This window comes from Thamnophis sirtalis, unplaced genomic scaffold (assembly GCF_051295495.1).
Source record: "Thamnophis sirtalis isolate CommonGarterSnake01/CBP01778 unplaced genomic scaffold, rThaSir2_p1.2 scaffold_10, whole genome shotgun sequence".
Classification (NCBI taxonomy): Eukaryota; Metazoa; Chordata; class Lepidosauria; order Squamata; family Natricidae; genus Thamnophis; species Thamnophis sirtalis.
In genome coordinates, this window is record NW_028261390.1 from 36351128 (window position 1) to 36374302 (window position 23175).

The window sequence follows — 23175 nt, forward strand, 5'->3', positions numbered from 1 at the left end:
CTCTGCTAGCTGGTGCTAAAACCTCTTACCCTGAACAAGTTTCTCAAGAGTCTATGACATAGACGGGTCCTCCCTATTTTTAAAGAAGACCAATTCAGTGTGTGATGACACCTCAATCCATGGTAACAACCAGACAACTTCCCTTTGTATAAATCAAGTTTCCTGATGAGCTCCAAAAGTTGACCACTCTCCCTTATAACCTGGAATATAGCAGGTTGGTCCGTCCCATCAAAAGACCAACTCTTTTTTGACTATATATCACAATTTGACATCCTCTTCTTGCAGGAAACCTGGGCCTCCACAGAGATTCAGTTAGATGGCTATTGGGTCAACTCAATTCCGGCTGTCCCAAGCAAGGTGGGGGGGAGAGCTAAAGGGGGTATTGTGACATTAGTTAATACATCCTTGCATTTTAAATGTGTACCACTGCCACCTTTCCAGTCATGGGTTGTAACTACATTACTCTTATTTAAACAGGTGGAGATTTTGCTTTTCAATATCTATATTCCTCCACTTAATAAGAATAATGTGATTAACAAGATTTGGGACAGCATAGAAGATTTTATTCTTGGCTGTTCAGCCAAATTCCCCAAAGCTGCAATAATTATAGGAGGGGGACTTAAACGCTAGGATGGGCCCAAATGATCAAGCATTATATAAGCAGTTTAAGATTCACTATGATGAAAATGTAACAGATGAATCTTTGCATGCCAGACAATTTAAAGACCCTAAAGCTAATCGGGCACGCTTATGTGTAAGACAAATGACTGAACATTTGGCTCTGTGTATCCTTAACGGGTCTCCATGGGGCGATTTCCCAGCAGAATATACTTACCGGGGAGCAGGAAGAAAATCCACAGTTGACTACTGGATAATACCATATGACCTCCTGAAGTCCTTACAGAAGATAGAGGTAGACTCGCGATTGGAAAGTGATCATAATACAATACTCCTTACTCTCACATTGCACCAGAATTCTCTAAGGGCAGGCACAGCCTACCTACCCAGGTTAGAAACTCAAAATACCCAGGTAAAAATTAAATGGAATGAGAAAAACGCTAAGGAAGTTACCAAATGGATGTTAGCCCCTGAAACCATAGAGTTACGTACATCTCTACTAAGAAATAACTGTGGGGGATCTTACTTAGAGGGGTTTGAATCCTTAATTGTAAACTTGAATTCGGTTCTCAGTAACAGATCACTAGCTCACTCCAAAATGCTAGTTTCAAAAAACAAAAAATGGTTTGATAGAGATTGCGTCCAACTAAAAAAGATATATAATGAAGAATACAAGAAAAGTAAAGGTGCCCGCTCTGAGGAGCACACTTACTACTTAAAGCAGTTGAAAACACAATATAAGAACCTTCTAAAAGAAAAGAATAGTGCAGCCCTGAAGGAGTCTTGGCATAGACTAATTACGGCAGTCAGGACAAAAAATACATCCTTTTTTTGGTACATCACCAGGGGACTGGGAAAACCTCCCCTACCCCCTACAAATCAGGTTCCAATTCATGCCTGGGAAGAATACTTTAGGGAGTTTTATACAGATCCTGACTATGTAACCAAGGAGAGCCAAGCTAGTTTGGACCACACTCCTCACTGGCCCCTGTTACACCAGGAGAGATATCCCGGTTGATTGGAGCCCTAAAGGCTAACAAGGCACCCGGAGCTGATAATGTCCTGACAGAAATAATTAAAAAGAATGCCAGTTGGTGGGCTCCACTTTTAGCATCACTGTTTACATTTATAGACAATACAGGCCATATGCCTAGAGATTGGGGTGTAGCAATTATCATACCAATTTATTAAAAAGGGAATAGAAATGACCCAGGCAACTACAGACCCATTAGTCTTCTAAGCGTTATTAGTAAACTGTATGCCAAACACCTAAATTATAAACTTCAAGATTGGCTAATTTCAGGGGGTATAATCAAAGATAAACAAGCCAGTTTTAGAGAAGGAAGATCGATGGTGGATCATATCTTGGTACTCCACCATTTAGTACAAAAATACACACATAAAAAAAAATCCTCTCTTTTTGTGGCCTTCCTGGATTTTAAACAGGCCTTCGATTCAATATCCAGAATCACCCTCTGGGAGAAGTTAAAATGCACCACTATCGATAAACGCCTTCTCTTCCTCATACAAACATTGTATGCCAATTCCACCCTGAAAGTGAGGTGCAATCCCCAAGGGAGTTTAACCGGCTCAGTAAGGGTACAAAAAGGGGTATGGCAGGGTTGCATCCTGTCCCCCTCCCTCTTCAACTTCTCTATTAATCCCCTGATTGAGCTTTTACAGAACCCGGATTTCCATCCTCCTAACCTAGCACAAAGCAAAGTCCAATTCTCTTATATGCTGATGACGCCGCTATCATTTCACAAACCCCCATAGGACTGAAGAGAGCAATTAGGGCAACACTCGGCTATTGCAGGCAAAACAAGCTGGTCCTTAACTTCGATAAATCAAAAATTTTAGTTTTTGCTAAAAGACCACGCCAATATTCCTGGCAAATAAAAGGATATAGTTTGGAACAGGTTAGAACATTTAGATACCTTGGTGTGGTTTTCCACTCGCTAGGGACATGGAAGGCACACCTGGATCACACATTGCAAGTAGCCATTAGGTCCTCAAATGCAATCAAACATTTATTTTATACAGGTGGAGGTCAGTTAGTACCTGCTGCCTTAAAACTTTTTGAAGCCAAAACATTGGCGCAAATTCTTTACGTGGCACAAACAGGAATCCTTGCAAAGAGAGACTTGTTAGAAACCATTCAAACAAAATTCCTGCGAGCCATCTTAGCTCCCAATAGAACTCCAAATTCCCAGTTAAGAATTGAGACAGGCATGCCTCAAATTCAAGTAAGAGCCTGGAAGATGATGGTCATTTATTGGCTTAAAATGCATTTCTTTCCAGAGGGACTGTCCCCACTAGTGTTGACTGACAATTTCCCTTCCCCCTGGAAACAAGCAATTGATCATAAGCTAGGCTCTTATGGGCTTTCACCATTATTCTTAATGTCCCTAAGCTTTGAGCAAGCAAAGCAAGTAGTAATCAATAGAATGAGGGACATGGAGTTCCAAGAAGAACTAAATAGGTTGCCTTTCCACAGTAGGGACAGAATCAAACTCCTCCAGGGCAGGTATAAGAGAACACCTATAGCTGAACGTGTTTGTATATGTGGTAAAGGAGAAGTGGAAGATAATTCACATGTACTATTACACTGCGAGCTATACAGAGCTTGTAGGTCTGCATATATTTTCCCCTTATTAGAGAGATTGCCAGGGAGGGCAGACAATTTTTATCTAGGCTTTCTCCTCCAGGACACTAACCCGGTTACCACGTATGCAGTGGCAAACTTCTGTGCTGTTGCAATGTCCATAAGAAAAAAAATGGCTACAGTATAGTACCATCTTGTACCAATTATCTGGACACACCTTTAACAATCTTTGGACCATAATGTTATTATCCACTTTTTAATGTAAATACTTTTAATTATATTTTAATGTTAGTATTTTTAATATAGTGATGCCCTTAGCCGTTGCCCCTTTCCCTGCATTGACCCACAGCCAGTTGCTAGTCTTTCTGTCCTTTCTATAGCAGACCTGGACCTACCTCTGACTGCCACCGTCGCTCAACAGCCGGTCTCCATTCCACCGCAGCATTCTGCCTCTATTCCGTGTGAGGCCTTCCCCCAGTCAGGCCTCTCCAACCATGTTACTGCCTTCCGGCAGCTGTTTATTTCACTGACTCCTTCCAGCCTCGCACCCCCAGGGTTACCCCATCCAGAGGCCTTCCCCCAGTCAGGACTCGCCTGTCCAGACGCTGCCTACTGGCAGTTGTTCTCAACCCTGCCTCCATAGCCGCGCCCCCTCACCCTGGCCTACCTTTGTCTGTGGTTCCACCCTCTGGTGCAGGCCCAGATGACGTCACCCGGAGCTACACTCCCTTCGGGGAGGAGCTGCAACAGGGACATCTTACCTCTCCAGTGCCGCCTCCTGAACTGAGGTGCTCTGGGCGTGTCCGCCGCTGACACGCCTACTTTTGCGAGTACGCATGCGCAACATATTTGCATGCACCCTCACTAGGGGGGGAGAAGTGTTTAGTCTTCGCACTTACGAATGACAGCCGGCAACAGCCAAGCTGCACCTGATTGGTTAAGGCACAGCTGGCTGAGCGCGGGCTGCAGAAATGCGCCTATTGGTCGTCCTGCTTGACAGCACCGTATAAATAGCTGTCAAGCAGGGCAAGGTGCTGAATTGCTACTTACTTGTTATCATTGCTTCTCTGTTTGGAATAAAGCTGTTTAACTTACCTCAGGCACCTCACGTCTCGTCAATCCCTCAGTTCACTTCACAGGTGTATATGTGTGTGTGTGCATGTGTGTGTATGTATGTATGTATGTATGTATGATGTATGGAGAGAGAGAGAGAGAGAGAGAGAGAGAGAGAGAGAGAGAGAGAGAGAGAGAGAGAGAGAGAGAGAGAGAGAGAGAGAGATATTCAATCTGCATAGAGATTAAAATATATTAAATTTTTGAATTAATTGCCATGTTCTTCTAACAATTTGCTTGCAGGTTCACATTGATTCAGGTATCTCTAGACCACAGGCAAGAAAACTATAGTTGATCTTTTCTTCGTCCATCCTAAAACCCACATTGCCTTATTCCCTTGAAGTGGCAATATCTTTGGGCAAGGAAGAAAATGCTTTAGATTTTTTTCAGGATCCAAGGTTGCTAGTGGCCTAGTAACAATGCAATGACATATTAATTGAAGCAGACCAAAATTTGTTCCTCTTTTCAGCTATTCAGTTGAAGCTTAATGAAATCACTTCATGCCATATTTGTGGATAAAACTATGAAAAACTACATTGTTATGATTTGCTACTAGCAGTTCAGGAGTCCCCAACCACTGGTCCATGGACTGGCACCAGTCTGCAACATGCCAGCAACTGGGCTGCACAAACAAGTGAAGCTTCATTTGAGGGATACAGGCAGCACACAAAACCAGACCCCCCTCTGGTCCACGGAAAAACCTTTCTCCATGGAACAGGTTCCTGGTGCCCAAAAAATTTGAAGCCTCAGTACTAGTTTAAGGTTGAATTTTGGTGGCATTATTTGATCCATATATCTATGATCTTTGTGGTGCTCATATCAATGTGAAATAGACTCAAAATATGGGATAGTTTATTAAGTCCAAGTCAGAAAGACAGTGGCTGAGACTTAACTCCATGCATATTTAAGAAAAAAATAAAATAAACTGCATCCCTACTTACCTGGCAGGGGAGACACCATGATCACGAAGGTCATTTTCCAGGGTGAGGCTCATCCATTGCACTCCGGGTGTGCTGACCCCTGCGATTTCCCCAAACGCAGAAAACTCAACTGCATAATTTGTGGTAGTGGGGGACTGCGTTCGCGCTTTCCCCTGAAATTAAGGAGCCGAGGTGGCACAGTGGTTAGGGTGCAGTACTGCAGGCCACTTCAGCTGACTGTTATCTGCAGTTCAGCAGTTCAAATCTCACCGGCTCAAGGTTGACTCAGCCTTCCGTCCTTCCGAGGTGGGTGAAATGAGGACCCAGACTGTGGGGGCAATTTGCTGACTCAATTTGCTAAAAATCTGTAAACCGCTTCGAGAGGTCTGAAAGCCCAATGAAGCAGTATATAAGTCTAATAAGTAAATAAATAAATAAATAAATAATCCCAATAAAAGTGTAATTTATGATAATTTGATAATGTGCTAAAATCACAAGTTATATAAATTAAAACTAAAATATGCAAATTCTTTCACAACATATTTTATACTCAGGTATGCATAAAATTGAAATTACAAAGACTTGTTAAGCATAGGAGAATACTTTAGTTTGATGCATCAATCATTTTTCTGCCTTAAAATTACTTAACACTACTTTTAATTTAAACTTTATTTTCTGATATTATTTTCTGCGAAAACTCATGGCCAAGAATTTGGCCTTGGTAATAGATGACTGTTCTCTTTGATATCATCACTTGTTGTTTATGGGAAGACCAGCATTAATTGTGATTAGCAAGAGACAGTCCTGTCTGTCTAGATTATTCATAAATAGCAGTTCATGACATGCATGATCAGTAAGTGCTGGACAAAAAAGTTCTGCATAGAAAGTAAAATGGCAAAAGTACATCGATTTTCCTCTGTAAGTAACACACTGAAATCATAGTACTTCTGTATGTTGCTTATGTTCTTGATTTGAAGCAAACATATGGTTTCAGGAAACACCATGTTTCTTCTTGTGGCAATTTCTTCTCAGGATTTGGTCATTTTATTTTTAACCCATGATTTTGAGACTAGATTTCTCTTGCAAAGATAACAAGGGTCAACAACAGTCCCTGATTAGTCTATCTAAAGTTGTATTTTTCCCCTCAGTAAATCGCTCAGTGTTTTAAGAGGCCAAAAAAATCTAGAAAATGAAGTGTTTCATGCTTGTTTGAGTCAGAAATATGTGTGGAAGAATGCTATGTTATTATAGAAAGTAGGTAGCAGATTCAATTAGAAAAAACAACTAAAACCTACTGTAAAGACAAATGTCTCAATATGTCTAATTTAATTTCTTTTTGTCAAATAATAAATCTATAATATGGCAAATAGAAGAGTCTAACTTGAGTATTGCTTATTACACCGTTTTCTTTTGTAATTCTCTATTGCTTAAGGACCCACATGTTGAAGTTAATGATAGTGAAGTTATGAATAATAGCTAGATATTATAATATATAATTGTGTGAGAAAGACCATTACTCTTTCATTATCCTTACAATATTATTATTAAATCTTATGAATTTCTGGATTTTAGTTATGATTCTTACAAACAGAAGTATTTATTTTATTTGTCAAACATGTACAACATAACTATAAACATAAACATGAACAAAGGAAGTAAATACAGATAAAGGGGGCAGTAAGACAAGGACAGTAGGCATGCTGGTGTGCTTATGCACACCCCCTTTATGGACCTCTTAGGAATAGTGTGAGGTCTCCAGTAGACAGTTTGAAGTTGAAGTTCTGGTTCAATTGAGATTTTCTGCAAATTCTAAGATATACTTGGGTGTAACTCCCCAGGGAAACATCAGATCACAAAATGGGTTTGTTTTTTAGCATTCCCGAATCAGGACACTACTAATATACGTTTGTTTTTCGGATCTGAGCTTTGGTTCAAAAGTTACACGTTCTGGTTCAATTGAGTTTTTCTGCAAATTCTAAGATATACTTGGGTATAACTCCCCAGGGAAACATCAGATCACAAAATGGGTTGGTTTTTTAGCATTCCCGAATCAGGACACTACTAATATACGTTTGTTTTTCGAATCTGAGCTTTGGTTCAAAAGTTACACGTTCTGGTTCAATTGAGTTTTTCTGAAAATTCTAAGATATACTTTGGTGTGACTCCCCAGGGAAACATCAGATCACAAAATGGGTTGGTTTTTTAGCATTCCCGACTCAGGACACTACTAATATACGTTTGTTTTTCAAATCTGAGCTTTGGTTCAAAAGTTACACGTTCTGGTTCAATTGAGTTTTTCTGCAAATTCTAAGATATACTTGGGTGTAACTCCCCAGGGAAACATCAGATCACAAAATGGGTTGGTTTTTTAGCATTCCCGACTCAGGACACTACTAATATACGTTTGTTTTTCGAATCTGAGCTTTGGTTCAAAAATTACACGTTCTGGTTCAATTGAGATTTTCTGCAAATTCTAAGATATACTTGGGTGTAACTCCCCAGGGAAACATCAGATCACAAAATGGGTTGGTTTTTTTAGCATTCCTGACTCAGGACACTACTAATATACGTTTGTTTTTCGAATCTGAGCTTTGGTTCAAAAGTTACACGTTCTGGTTCAATTGAGTTTTTCTGAAAATTCTAAGATATACTTTGGTGTGACTCCCCAGGGAAACATCAGATCACAAAATGGGTTGGTTTTTTAGCATTCCCGAATCAGGACTCTACTAATATACGTTTGTTTTTCGAATCTGAGCTTTGGTTCAAAAATTACACGTTCTGGTTCAATTGAGATTTTATGCAAATTCTAAGATATACTTGGGTGTAACTCCCCAGGGAAACATCAGATCACAAAATGGGTTGGTTTTTTTAGCATTCCCGACTCAGGACACTACTAATATACGTTTGTTTTTCGAATCTGAGCTTTGGTTCAAAAGTTACACCTATGGTTCAATTGAGTTTTTCTGCAAATTCTAAGATATACTTGGGTGTAACTCCCCAGGAAAACATCAGATCACAAAATGGGTTGGTTTTTTAGCATTCCCGAATCAGGACACTACTAATATACGTTTGTTTTTCGAATCTGAGCTTTGGTTCAAAAGTTACACGTTCTGGTTCAATTGAGATTTTCTGCAAATTCTAAGATATACTTGGGTGTAACTCCCCAGGGAAACATCAGATCACAAAATGGGTTGGTTTTTTAGCATTCCCGAATCAGGACACTACTAATATACGTTTGTTTTTCGAATCTGAGCTTTGGTTCAAAAGTTACACGTTCTGGTTCAATTGAGATTTTCTGCAAATTCTAAGATATACTTGGGTGTAACTCCCCAGGGAAACATCAGATCACAAAATGGGTTGGTTTTTTAGCATTCCCGACTCAGGACACTACTAATATACGTTTGTTTTTCGAATCTGAGCTTTGGTTCAAAAGTTACACGTTCTGGTTCAATTGAGTTTTTCTGCAAATTCTAAGATGTACTTGGGTGAAACTCCCCATGGAAACATCAGATCACAAAATGGGTTGGTTTTTTAGCATTCCCGACTCAGGACACTACTAATATACGTTTGTTTTTCGAATCTGAGCTTTGGTTCAAAAGTTACACCTATGGTTCAATTGAGTTTTTCTGCAAATTCTAAGATATACTTGGGTGTAACTCCCCAGGGAAACATCAGATCACAAAATGGGTTGGTTTTTTAGCATTCCCGAATCAGGATACTACTAATATACGTTTGTTTTTCGAATCTGAGCTTTGGTTCAAAAGTTACACGTTCTGGTTCAATTGAGTTTTTCTGAAAATTCTAAGATATACTTGGGTGTAACTCCCCAGGGAAACATCAGATCACAAAATGGGTTGGTTTTTTAGCATTCCCGACTCAGGACACTACTAATATATGTTTGTTTTTCGGATCTGAGCTTTGGTTCAAAAGTTACACGTTCTGGTTCAATTGAGATTTTCTGCAAATTCTAAGATATACTTGGGAGTAACTCCCCAGGGAAACATCAGATCACAAAATGGGTTGGTTTTTTAGCATTCCCGAATCAGGACACTACTAATATACGTTTGTTTTTCGAATCTGAGCTTTGGTTCAAAAGTTACACCTATGGTTCAATTGAGTTTTTCTGCAAATTCTAAGATATACTTGGGTGTAACTCCCCAGGGAAACATCAGATCACAAAATGGGTTGGTTTTTTAGCATTCCCGACTCAGGACACTACTAATATACGTTTGTTTTTCGGATCTGAGCTTTGGTTCAAAAGTTACACGTTCTGGTTCAATTGAGTTTTTCTGCAAATTCTAAGATATACTTGGGTGAAACTCCCCAGGGAAACATCAGATCACAAAATGGGTTGGTTTTTTAGCATTCCCGACTCAGGACACTACTAATATACGTTTGTTTTTCGAATCTGAGCTTTGGTTCAAAAGTTACACGTTCTGGTTCAATTGAGTTTTTCTGCAAATTCTAAGATATACTTGGGTGTAACTCCCCAGGGAAACATCAGATCACAAAATGGGTTGGTTTTTTAGCATTCCCGAATCAGGACACTACTAATATACGTTTGTTTTTCGAATCTGAGCTTTGGTTCAAAAGTTACACGTTCTGGTTCAACTGAGTTTTTCTGAAAATTCTAAGATATACTTTGGTGTGACTCCCCAGGGAAACATCAGATCACAAAATGGGTTGGTTTTTTAGCATTCCCGACTCAGGACACTACTAATATACGTTTGTTTTTCGAATCTGAGCTTTGGTTCAAAAGTTACACGTTCTGGTTCAATTGAGATTTTCTGCAAATTCTAAGATATACTTTGGTGTAACTCCCCAGGGAAACATCAGATCACAAAATGGGTTGGTTTTTTAGCATTCCCGAATCAGGACTCTACTAATATACGTTTGTTTTTCGAATCTGAGCTTTGGTTCAAAAATTACACGTTCTGGTTCAATTGAGATTTTATGCAAATTCTAAGATATACTTGAGTGTAACTCCCCAGGGAAACATCAGATCACAAAATGGGTTGGTTTTATTAGCATTCCCGACTCAGGACACTACTAATATACGTTTGTTTTTCGAATCTGAGCTTTGGTTCAAAAGTTACACCTATGGTTCAATTGAGTTTTTCTGCAAATTCTAAGATATACTTGGGTGTAACTCCCCAGGAAAACATCAGATCACAAAATGGGTTGGTTTTTTAGCATTCCCGAATCAGGACACTACTAATATACGTTTGTTTTTCGAATCTGAGCTTTGGTTCAAAAGTTACACGTTCTGGTTCAATTGAGTTTTTCTGCAAATTCTAAGATATACTTGGGTGTAACTCCCCAGGGAAACATCAGATCACAAAATGGGTTGGTTTTTTAGCATTCCCGACTCAGGACACTACTAATATACGTTTGTTTTTCGGATCTGAGCTTTGGTTCAAAAGTTACACGTTCTGGTTCAATTGAGTTTTTCTGCAAATTCTAAGATATACTTGGGTGTAACTCCCCAGGGAAACATCAGATCACAAAATGGGTTGGTTTTTTAGCATTCCCGACTCAGGACACTACTAATATACGTTTGTTTTTCGAATCTGAGCTTTGGTTCAAAAGTTACACGTTCTGGTTCAATTGAGATTTTCTGCAAATTCTAAGATATACTTGGGTGTAACTCCCCAGGGAAACATCAGATCACAAAATGGGTTGGTTTTTTAGCATTCCCGAATCAGGACACTACTAATATACGTTTGTTTTTCGAATCTGAGCTTTGGTTCAAAAGTTACACGTTCTGGTTCAATTGAGATTTTCTGCAAATTCTAAGATATACTTGGGTGTAACTCCCCAGGGAAACATCTGATCACAAAATGGGTTGGTTTTTTAGCATTCCCGAATCAGGACACTACTAATATACGTTTGTTTTTCGAATCTGAGCTTTGGTTCAAAAGTTACACGTTCTGGTTCAATTGAGATTTTCTGAAAATTCTAAGATATACTTGGGTGTAACTCCCCAGGGAAACATCAGATCACAAAATGGGTTGGTTTTTTAGCATTCCCGACTCAGGACACTACTAATATACGTTTGTTTTTCGAATCTGAGCTTTGGTTCAAAAGTTACACGTTCTGGTTCAATTGAGTTTTTCTGCAAATTCTAAGATGTACTTGGGTGAAACTCCCCATGGAAACATCAGATCACAAAATGGGTTGGTTTTTTAGCATTCCCGACTCAGGACACTACTAATATACGTTTGTTTTTCGAATCTGAGCTTTGGTTCAAAAGTTACACCTATGGTTCAATTGAGTTTTTCTGCAAATTCTAAGATATACTTGGGTGTAACTCCCCAGGGAAACATCAGATCACAAAATGGGTTGGTTTTTTAGCATTCCCGAATCAGGACACTACTAATATACGTTTGTTTTTCGAATCTGAGCTTTGGTTCAAAAGTTACACGTTCTGGTTCAATTGAGTTTTTCTGCAAATTCTAAGATATACTTGGGTGTAACTCCCCAGGGAAACATCAGATCACAAAATGGGTTGGTTTTTTAGCATTCCCGACTCAGGACACTACTAATATACGTTTGTTTTTCGGATCTGAGCTTTGGTTCAAAAGTTACACGTTCTGGTTCAATTGAGATTTTCTGCAAATTCTAATATATACTTGGGAGTAACTCCCCAGGGAAACATCAGATCACAAAATGGGTTGGTTTTTTAGCATTCCCGACTCAGGACACTACTAATATACGTTTGTTTTTCGAATCTGAGCTTTGGTTCAAAAGTTACACGTTCTGGTTCAATTGAGATTTTCTGCAAATTCTAAGATATACTTGGGTGTAACTCCCCAGGGAAACATCAGATCACAAAATGGGTTGGTTTTTTAGCATTCCCGAATCAGGACACTACTAATATACGTTTGTTTTTCGAATCTGAGCTTTGGTTCAAAAGTTACACGTTCTGGTTCAATTGAGATTTTCTGCAAATTCTAAGATATACTTGGGTGTAACTCCCCAGGGAAACATCTGATCACAAAATGGGTTGGTTTTTTAGCATTCCCGAATCAGGACACTACTAATATACGTTTGTTTTTCGAATCTGAGCTTTGGTTCAAAAGTTACACGTTCTGGTTCAATTGAGATTTTCTGAAAATTCTAAGATATACTTGGGTGTAACTCCCCAGGGAAACATCAGATCACAAAATGGGTTGGTTTTTTAGCATTCCCGACTCAGGACACTACTAATATACGTTTGTTTTTCGAATCTGAGCTTTGGTTCAAAAGTTACACGTTCTGGTTCAATTGAGTTTTTCTGCAAATTCTAAGATGTACTTGGGTGAAACTCCCCATGGAAACATCAGATCACAAAATGGGTTGGTTTTTTAGCATTCCCGACTCAGGACACTACTAATATACGTTTGTTTTTCGAATCTGAGCTTTGGTTCAAAAGTTACACCTATGGTTCAATTGAGTTTTTCTGCAAATTCTAAGATATACTTGGGTGTAACTCCCCAGGGAAACATCAGATCACAAAATGGGTTGGTTTTTTAGCATTCCCGAATCAGGACACTACTAATATACGTTTGTTTTTCGAATCTGAGCTTTGGTTCAAAAGTTACACGTTCTGGTTCAATTGAGTTTTTCTGCAAATTCTAAGATATACTTGGGTGTAACTCCCCAGGGAAACATCAGATCACAAAATGGGTTGGTTTTTTAGCATTCCTGACTCAGGACACTACTAATATACGTTTGTTTTTCGGATCTGAGCTTTGGTTCAAAAGTTACACGTTCTGGTTCAATTGAGATTTTCTGCAAATTCTAATATATACTTGGGAGTAACTCCCCAGGGAAACATCAGATCACAAAATGGGTTGGTTTTTTAGCATTCCCGAATCAGGACACTACTAATATACGTTTGTTTTTCGAATCTGAGCTTTGGTTCAAAAGTTACACCTATGGTTCAATTGAGTTTTTCTGCAAATTCTAAGATATACTTGGGTGTAACTCCCCAGGGAAACATCAGATCACAAAATGGGTTGATTTTTTAGCATTCCCGAATCAGGACACTACTAATATACGTTTGTTTTTCGAATCTGAGCTTTGGTTCAAAAGTTACACGTTCTGGTTCAATTGAGTTTTTCTGCAAATTCTAAGATATACTTGGGTGTAACTCCCCAGGGAAACATCAGATCACAAAATGGGTTGGTTTTTTAGCATTCCCGACTCAGGACACTACTAATATACGTTTGTTTTTCGAATCTGAGCTTTGGTTCAAAAGTTACACGTTCTGGTTCAATTGAGATTTTCTGCAAATTCTATGATATACTTGGGTGTAACTCCCCAGGGAAACATCAGATCACAAAATGGGTTGGTTTTTTAGCATTCCCGACTCAGGACACTACTATTATACGTTTGTTTTTCGAATCTGAGCTTTGGTTCAAAAGTTACACGTTCTGGTTCAATTGAGATTTTCTGCAAATTCTAAGATATACTTGGGTGTAACTCCCCAGGGAAACATCAGATCACAAAATGGGTTGATTTTTTAGCATTCCCGAATCAGGACACTACTAATATACGTTTGTTTTTCGAATCTGAGCTTTGGTTCAAAAGTTACACGTTCTGGTTCAATTGAGTTTTTCTGCAAATTCTAAGATATACTTGGGTGTAACTCCCCAGGGAAACATCAGATCACAAAATGGGTTGGTTTTTTAGCATTCCCGACTCAGGACACTACTAATATACGTTTGTTTTTCGAATCTGAGCTTTGGTTCAAAAGTTACACGTTCTGGTTCAATTGAGTTTTTCTAAAAATTCTAAGATATACTTTGGTGTGACTCCCCAGGGAAACATCAGATCACAAAATGGGTTGGTTTTTTAGCATTCCCGACTCAGGACACTACTAATATACGTTTGTTTTTCGAATCTGAGCTTTGGTTCAAAAGTTACACGTTCTGGTTCAATTGAGATTTTCTGCAAATTCTAAGATATACTTGGGTGTAACTCCCCAGGGAAACATCAGATCACAAAATGGGTTGGTTTTTTAGCATTCCCGAATCAGGACACTACTAATATACGTTTGTTTTTCGAATCTGAGCTTTGGTTCAAAAGTTACTCGTTCTGGTTCAAATGAGTTTTTCTGAAAATTCTAAGATATACTTGGGTGTAACTCCCCAGGGAAACATCAGATCACAAAATGGGTTGGTTTTTTAGCATTCCCGACTCAGGACACTACTAATATATGTTTGTTTTTCGAATCTGAGCTTTGGTTCAAAAGTTACACGTTCTGGTTCAATTGAGATTTTCTGCAACTTCTAAGATATACTTGGGTGTAACTCCCCAGGGAAACATCAGATCACAAAATGGGTTGGTTTTTTAGCATTCCCGAATCAGGACACTACTAATATACGTTTGTTTTTCGAATCTGAGCTTTGGTTCAAAAGTTACACGTTCTGGTTCAATTGAGTTTTTCTGCAAATTCTAAGATATACTTGGGTGTAACTCCCCAGGGAAACATCAGATCACAAAATGGGTTGGTTTTTTAGCATTCCCGACTCAGGACACTACTAATATACGTTTGTTTTTCGAATCTGAGCTTTGGTTCAAAAGTTACACGTTCTGGTTCAATTGAGATTTTCTGCCAATTCTAAGATATACTTGGGTGTAACTCCCCAGGGAAACATCAGATCACAAAATGGGTTGGTTTTTTAGCATTCCCGAATCAGGACACTACTAATATATGTTTGTTTTTCGAATCTGAGCTTTGGTTCAAAAGTTACACGTTCTGGTTCAAATGAGTTTTTCTGAAAATTCTAAGATATACGGGTGTAACTCCCCAGGGAAACATCAGATCACAAAATGGGTTGGTTTTTTAGCATTCCCGACTCAGGACACTACTAATATATGTTTGTTTTTCGAATCTGAGCTTTGGTTCAAAAGTTACACCTATGGTTCAATTTAGTTTTTCTGAAAATTCGAAGATGTACTTGGGTGTAACTCCCCAGGGAAACATCAGATCACAAAATGGGTTGGTTTTTTAGCATTCCCGAATCAGGACACTACTAATCTACGTTTGTTTTTCGAATCTGAGCTTTGGTTCAAAAGTTACACGTTCTGGTTCAATTGAGATTTTCTGCAAATTCTAAGATATACTTGGGTGTAACTCCCCAGGGAAACATCAGATCACAAAATAGGTTGGTTTTTTAGCATTCCCGAATCAGGACACTACTAATGTACGTTTGTTTTTCGAATCTGAGCTTTGGTTCAAAAGTTACACGTTCTGGTTCAATTGAGTTTTTCTGCAAATTCTAAGATGTACTTGGGTGAAACTCCCCATGGAAACATCAGATCACAAAATGGGTTGGTTTTTTAGCATTCCCGACTCAGGACACTACTAATATACGTTTGTTTTTCGAATCTGAGCTTTGGTTCAAAAGTTACACCTATGGTTCAATTGAGTTTTTCTGCAAATTCTAAGATATACTTGGGTGTAACTCCCCAGGGAAACATCAGATCCAAAATGGGTTGGTTTTTTAGCATTCCCAACTCAGGAAACTACTAATATACGTTTGTTTTTCGAATCTGAGCTTTGGTTCAAAAGTTACACCTATGGTTCAATTGAGTTTTTCTGCAAATTCTAAGATATACTTGGGTGTAACTCCCCAGGGAAACATCAGATCACAAAATGGGTTGGTTTTTTAGCATTCCCGACTCAGGAAACTACTAATATATGTTTGTTTTTCGAATCTGAGCTTTGGTTCAAAAGTTACACGTTCTGGTTCAATTGAGTTTTTCTGAAAATTCTAAGATATACTTGGGTGTAACTCCCCAGGGAAACATCAGATCACAAAATGGGTTGGTTTTTTAGCATTCCCGACTCAGGACACTACTAATATACGTTTGTTTTTCGGATCTGAGCTTTGGTTCAAAAGTTACACGTTCTGGTTCAATTGAGATTTTCTGCAAATTCTAAGATATACTTGGGAGTAACTCCCCAGGGAAACATCAGATCACAAAATGGGTTGGTTTTTTAGCATTCCCGAATCAGGACACTACTAATATACGTTTGTTTTTCGAATCTGAGCTTTGGTTCAAAAGTTACACGTTCTGGTTCAATTGAGTTTTTCTGAAAATTCTAAGATATACTTGGGTGTAACTCCCCAGGGAAACATCAGATCACAAAATGGGTTGGTTTTTTAGCATTCCCGACTCAGGACACTACTAATATACGTTTGTTTTTCGGATCTGAGCTTTGGTTCAAAAGTTACACGTTCTGGTTCAATTGAGATTTTCTGCAAATTCTAAGATGTACTTGGGTGAAACTCCCCATGGAAACATCAGATCACAAAATGGGTTGGTTTTTTAGCATTCCCGACTCAGGACACTACTAATATACGTTTGTTTTTCGAATCTGAGCTTTGGTTCAAAAGTTACACCTATGGTTCAATTGAGGTTTTCTGCAAATTCTAAGATATACTTGGGTGTAACTCCCCAGGGAAACATCAGATCACAAAATGGGTTGGTTTTTTAGCATTCCCGAATCAGGACACTATTAATATACGTTTGTTTTTCGAATCTGAGCTTTGGTTCAAAAGTTACACGTTCTGGTTCAATTGAGATTTTCTGCAAATTCTAAGATATACTTGGGAGTAACTCCCCAGGGAAACATCAGATCACAAAATGGGTTGGTTTTTTAGCATTCCCGAATCAGGACACTACTAATATACGTTTGTTTTTCGAATCTGAGCTTTGGTTCAAAAGTTACACGTTCTGGTTCAATTGAGTTTTTCTGCAAATTCTAAGATGTACTTCGGTGAAACTCCCCATGGAAACATCAGATCACAAAATGGGTTGGTTTTTTAGCATTCCCGACTCAGGACACTACTAATATACGTTTGTTTTTCGAATCTGAGCTTTGGTTCAAAAGTTACACCTATGGTTCAATTGAGTTTTTCTGCAAATTCTAAGATATACTTGGGAGTAACTCCCCAGGGAAACATCAGATCACAAAATGGGTTGGTTTTTTAGCATTCCCGAATCAGGACACTACTAATATACGTTTGTTTTTCGAATCTGAGCTTTGGTTCAAAAGTTACACGTTCTGGTTCAAATGAGTTTTTCTGCAAATTCTAAGATATACTTGGGTGTAACTCCCCAGGGAAACATCAGATCACAAAATGGGTTGGTTTTTTAGCATTCCCGACTCAGGACACTACTAATGTACGTTTGTTTTTCGAATCTGAGCTTTGGTTCAAAAGTTACACATTCTGGTTCAATTGAGTTTTTCTGCAAATTCTAAGATGTACTTGGGTGAAACTCCCCATGGAAACATCAGATCACAAAATGGGTTGGTTTTTTAGCATTCCCGACTCAGGACACTACTAATATACGTTTGTTTTTCGAATCTGAGCTTTGGTTCAAAAGTTACACCTATGGTTCAATTGAGTTTTTCTGCAAATTCTAAGATATACTTGGGTGTAACTCCCCAGGGAAACATCAGATCACAAAATGGGTTGGTTTTTTAGCATTCCCGAATCAGGACACTATTAATATACGTTTGTTTTTCGAATCTGAGCTTTGGTTCAAAAGTTACACGTTCTGGTTCAATTGAGATTTTCTGCAAATTCTAAGATATACTTGGGAGTAACTCCCCAGGGAAACATCAGATCACAAAATGGGTTGGTTTTTTAGCATTCCCGAATCAGGACACTACTAATATACGTTTGTTTTTCGAATCTGAGCTTTGGTTCAAAAGTTACACGTTCTGGTTCAATTGAGTTTTTCTGAAAATTCTAAGATGTACTTCGGTGAAACTCCCCATGGAAACATCAGATCACAAAATGGGTTGGTTTTTTAGCATTCCCGACTCAGGACACTACTAATATACGTTTGTTTTTCGAATCTGAGCTTTGGTTCAAAAGTTACACCTATGGTTCAATTGAGTTTTTCTGCAAATTCTAAGATATACTTGGGTGTAACTCCCCAGGGAAACATCAGATCACAAAATGGGTTGCTTTTTTAGCATTCCCGAATCAGGACACTACTAATATACGTTTGTTTTTCGAATCTGAGCTTTGGTTCAAAAGTTACACGTTCTGGTTCAATTGAGTTTTTCTGAAAATTCTAAGATATACTTGGGTGTAACTCCCCAGGGAAACATCAGATCACAAAATGGGTTGGTTTTTTAGCATTCCCGACTCAGGACACTACTAATATACGTTTGTTTTTCGGATCTGAGCTTTGGTTCAAAAGTTACACGTTCTGGTTCAATTGAGATTTTCTGCAAATTCTAAGATATACTTGGGAGTAACTCCCCAGGGAAACATCAGATCACAAAATGGGTTGGTTTTTTAGCATTCCCGAATCAGGACACTACTAATATACGTTTGTTTTTCGAATCTGAGCTTTGGTTCAAAAGTTACACGTTCTGGTTCAATTGAGTTTTTCTGCAAATTCTAAGATATACTTGGGTGTAACTCCCCAGGGAAACATCAGATCACAAAATGGGTTGGTTTTTTAGCATTCCCGACTCAGGACACTACTAATATACGTTTGTTTTTCGAATCTGAGCTTTGGTTCAAAAGTTACACGTTCTGGTTCAATTGAGATTTTCTGCCAATTCTAAGATATACTTGGGTGTAACTCCCCAGGGAAACATCAGATCACAAAATGGGTTGGTTTTTTAGCATTCCCGAATCAGGACACTACTAATATATGTTTGTTTTTCGAATCTGAGCTTTGGTTCAAAAGTTACACGTTCTGGTTCAAATGAGTTTTTCTGAAAATTCTAAGATATACGGGTGTAACTCCCCAGGGAAACATCAGATCACAAAATGGGTTGGTTTTTTAGCATTCCCGACTCAGGACACTACTAATATATGTTTGTTTTTCGAATCTGAGCTTTGGTTCAAAAGTTACACCTATGGTTCAATTTAGTTTTTCTGAAAATTCGAAGATGTACTTGGGTGTAACTCCCCAGGGAAACATCAGATCACAAAATGGGTTGGTTTTTTAGCATTCCCGAATCAGGACACTACTAATCTACGTTTGTTTTTCGAATCTGAGCTTTGGTTCAAAAGTTACACGTTCTGGTTCAATTGAGATTTTCTGCAAATTCTAAGATATACTTGGGTGTAACTCCCCAGGGAAACATCAGATCACAAAATAGGTTGGTTTTTTAGCATTCCCGAATCAGGACACTACTAATGTACGTTTGTTTTTCGAATCTGAGCTTTGGTTCAAAAGTTACACGTTCTGGTTCAATTGAGTTTTTCTGCAAATTCTAAGATGTACTTGGGTGAAACTCCCCATGGAAACATCAGATCACAAAATGGGTTGGTTTTTTAGCATTCCCGACTCAGGACACTACTAATATACGTTTGTTTTTCGAATCTGAGCTTTGGTTCAAAAGTTACACCTATGGTTCAATTGAGTTTTTCTGCAAATTCTAAGATATACTTGGGTGTAACTCCCCAGGGAAACATCAGATCACAAAATGGGTTGGTTTTTTAGCATTCCCAACTCAGGAAACTACTAATATACGTTTGTTTTTCGAATCTGAGCTTTGGTTCAAAAGTTACACCTATGGTTCAATTGAGTTTTTCTGCAAATTCTAAGATATACTTGGGTGTAACTCCCCAGGGAAACATCAGATCACAAAATGGGTTGGTTTTTTAGCATTCCCGACTCAGGAAACTACTAATATATGTTTGTTTTTCGAATCTGAGCTTTGGTTCAAAAGTTACACGTTCTGGTTCAATTGAGTTTTTCTGAAAATTCTAAGATATACTTGGGTGTAACTCCCCAGGGAAACATCAGATCACAAAATGGGTTGGTTTTTTAGCATTCCCGACTCAGGACACTACTAATATACGTTTGTTTTTCGGATCTGAGCTTTGGTTCAAAAGTTACACGTTCTGGTTCAATTGAGATTTTCTGCAAATTCTAAGATATACTTGGGAGTAACTCCCCAGGGAAACATCAGATCACAAAATGGGTTGGTTTTTTAGCATTCCCGAATCAGGACACTACTAATATACGTTTGTTTTTCGAATCTGAGCTTTGGTTCAAAAGTTACACGTTCTGGTTCAATTGAGTTTTTCTGAAAATTCTAAGATATACTTGGGTGTAACTCCCCAGGGAAACATCAGATCACAAAATGGGTTGGTTTTTTAGCATTCCCGACTCAGGACACTACTAATATACGTTTGTTTTTCGGATCTGAGCTTTGGTTCAAAAGTTACACGTTCTGGTTCAATTGAGATTTTCTGCAAATTCTAAGATGTACTTGGGTGAAACTCCCCATGGAAACATCAGATCACAAAATGGGTTGGTTTTTTAGCATTCCCGACTCAGGACACTACTAATATACGTTTGTTTTTCGAATCTGAGCTTTGGTTCAAAAGTTACACCTATGGTTCAATTGAGTTTTTCTGCAAATTCTAAGATATACTTGGGTGTAACTCCCCAGGGAAACATCAGATCACAAAATGGGTTGGTTTTTTAGCATTCCCGAATCAGGACACTATTAATATACGTTTGTTTTTCGAATCTGAGCTTTGGTTCAAAAGTTACACGTTCTGGTTCAATTGAGATTTTCTGCAAATTCTAAGATATACTTGGGAGTAACTCCCCAGGGAAACATCAGATCACAAAATGGGTTGGTTTTTTAGCATTCCCGAATCAGGACACTACTAATATACGTTTGTTTTTCGAATCTGAGCTTTGGTTCAAAAGTTACACGTTCTGGTTCAATTGAGTTTTTCTGCAAATTCTAAGATGTACTTCGGTGAAACTCCCCATGGAAACATCAGATCACAAAATGGGTTGGTTTTTTAGCATTCCCGACTCAGGACACTACTAATATACGTTTGTTTTTCGAATCTGAGCTTTGGTTCAAAAGTTACACCTATGGTTCAATTGAGTTTTTCTGCAAATTCTAAGATATACTTGGGAGTAACTCCCCAGGGAAACATCAGATCACAAAATGGGTTGGTTTTTTAGCATTCCCGAATCAGGACACTACTAATATACGTTTGTTTTTCGAATCTGAGCTTTGGTTCAAAAGTTACACGTTCTGGTTCAATTGAGTTTTTCTGCAAATTCTAAGATATACTTGGGTGTAACTCCCCAGGGAAACATCAGATCACAAAATGGGTTGGTTTTTTAGCATTCCCGACTCAGGACACTACTAATGTACGTTTGTTTTTCGAATCTGAGCTTTGGTTCAAAAGTTACACATTCTGGTTCAATTGAGTTTTTCTGCAAATTCTAAGATGTACTTGGGTGAAACTCCCCATGGAAACATCAGATCACAAAATGGGTTGGTTTTTTAGCATTCCCGACTCAGGACACTACTAATATACGTTTGTTTTTCGAATCTGAGCTTTGGTTCAAAAGTTACACCTATGGTTCAATTGAGTTTTTCTGCAAATTCTAAGATATACTTGGGTGTAACTCCCCAGGGAAACATCAGATCACAAAATGGGTTGGTTTTTTAGCATTCCCGAATCAGGACACTATTAATATACGTTTGTTTTTCGAATCTGAGCTTTGGTTCAAAAGTTACACGTTCTGGTTCAATTGAGATTTTCTGCAAATTCTAAGATATACTTGGGAGTAACTCCCCAGGGAAACATCAGATCACAAAATGGGTTGGTTTTTTAGCATTCCCGAATCAGGACACTACTAATATACGTTTGTTTTTCGAATCTGAGCTTTGGTTCAAAAGTTACACGTTCTGGTTCAATTGAGTTTTTCTGAAAATTCTAAGATGTACTTCGGTGAAACTCCCCATGGAAACATCAGATCACAAAATGGGTTGGTTTTTTAGCATTCCCGACTCAGGACACTACTAATATACGTTTGTTTTTCGAATCTGAGCTTTGGTTCAAAAGTTACACCTATGGTTCAATTGAGTTTTTCTGCAAATTCTAAGATATACTTGGGTGTAACTCCCCAGGGAAACATCAGATCACAAAATGGGTTGCTTTTTTAGCATTCCCGAATCAGGACACTACTAATATACGTTTGTTTTTCGAATCTGAGCTTTGGTTCAAAAGTTACACGTTCTGGTTCAATTGAGTTTTTCTGAAAATTCTAAGATATACTTGGGTGTAACTCCCCAGGGAAACATCAGATCACAAAATGGGTTGGTTTTTTAGCATTCCCGACTCAGGACACTACTAATATACGTTTGTTTTTCGGATCTGAGCTTTGGTTCAAAAGTTACACGTTCTGGTTCAATTGAGATTTTCTGCAAATTCTAAGATATACTTGGGAGTAACTCCCCAGGGAAACATCAGATCACAAAATGGGTTGGTTTTTTAGCATTCCCGAATCAGGACACTACTAATATACGTTTGTTTTTCGAATCTGAGCTTTGGTTCAAAAGTTACACCTATGGTTCAATTGAGTTTTTCTGCAAATTCTAAGATATACTTGGGTGTAACTCCCCAGGGAAACATCAGATCACAAAATGGGTTGATTTTTTAGCATTCCCGAATCAGGACACTACTAATATACGTTTGTTTTTCGAATCTGAGCTTTGGTTCAAAAGTTACACGTTCTGGTTCAATTGAGTTTTTCTGCAAATTCTAAGATATACTTGGGTGTAACTCACCAGGGAAACATCAGATCACAAAATTGGTTGGTTTTTTAGCATTCCCGACTCAGGACACTACTAATATACGTTTGTTTTTTGAATCTGAGCTTTGGTTCAAAAGTTACACGTTCTGGTTCAATTGAGATTTTCTGCAAATTCTTTGATATACTTGGGTGTAACTCCCCAGGGAAACATCAGATCACAAAATGGGTTGGTTTTTTAGCATTCCCGACTCAGGACACTACTATTATACGTTTGTTTTTCGAATCTGAGCTTTGGTTCAAAAGTTACACGTTCTGGTTCAATTGAGATTTTCTGCAAATTCTAAGATATACTTGGGTGTAACTCCCCAGGGA

At 38.4% G+C, this 23175-nt stretch overlaps 1 non-coding gene across 1 annotated transcript; it reads left to right on the forward strand.

The window, feature by feature from the left end:
• The first annotated feature begins 5269 nt into the window (after positions 1-5269).
• Positions 5270-5432, forward strand: LOC148043850 (U1 spliceosomal RNA). The gene has a single exon (XR_015697938.1). It is a non-coding gene; the product is annotated as a U1 spliceosomal RNA (small nuclear RNA).
• Positions 5433-23175: the final 17743 nt, after the last annotated feature.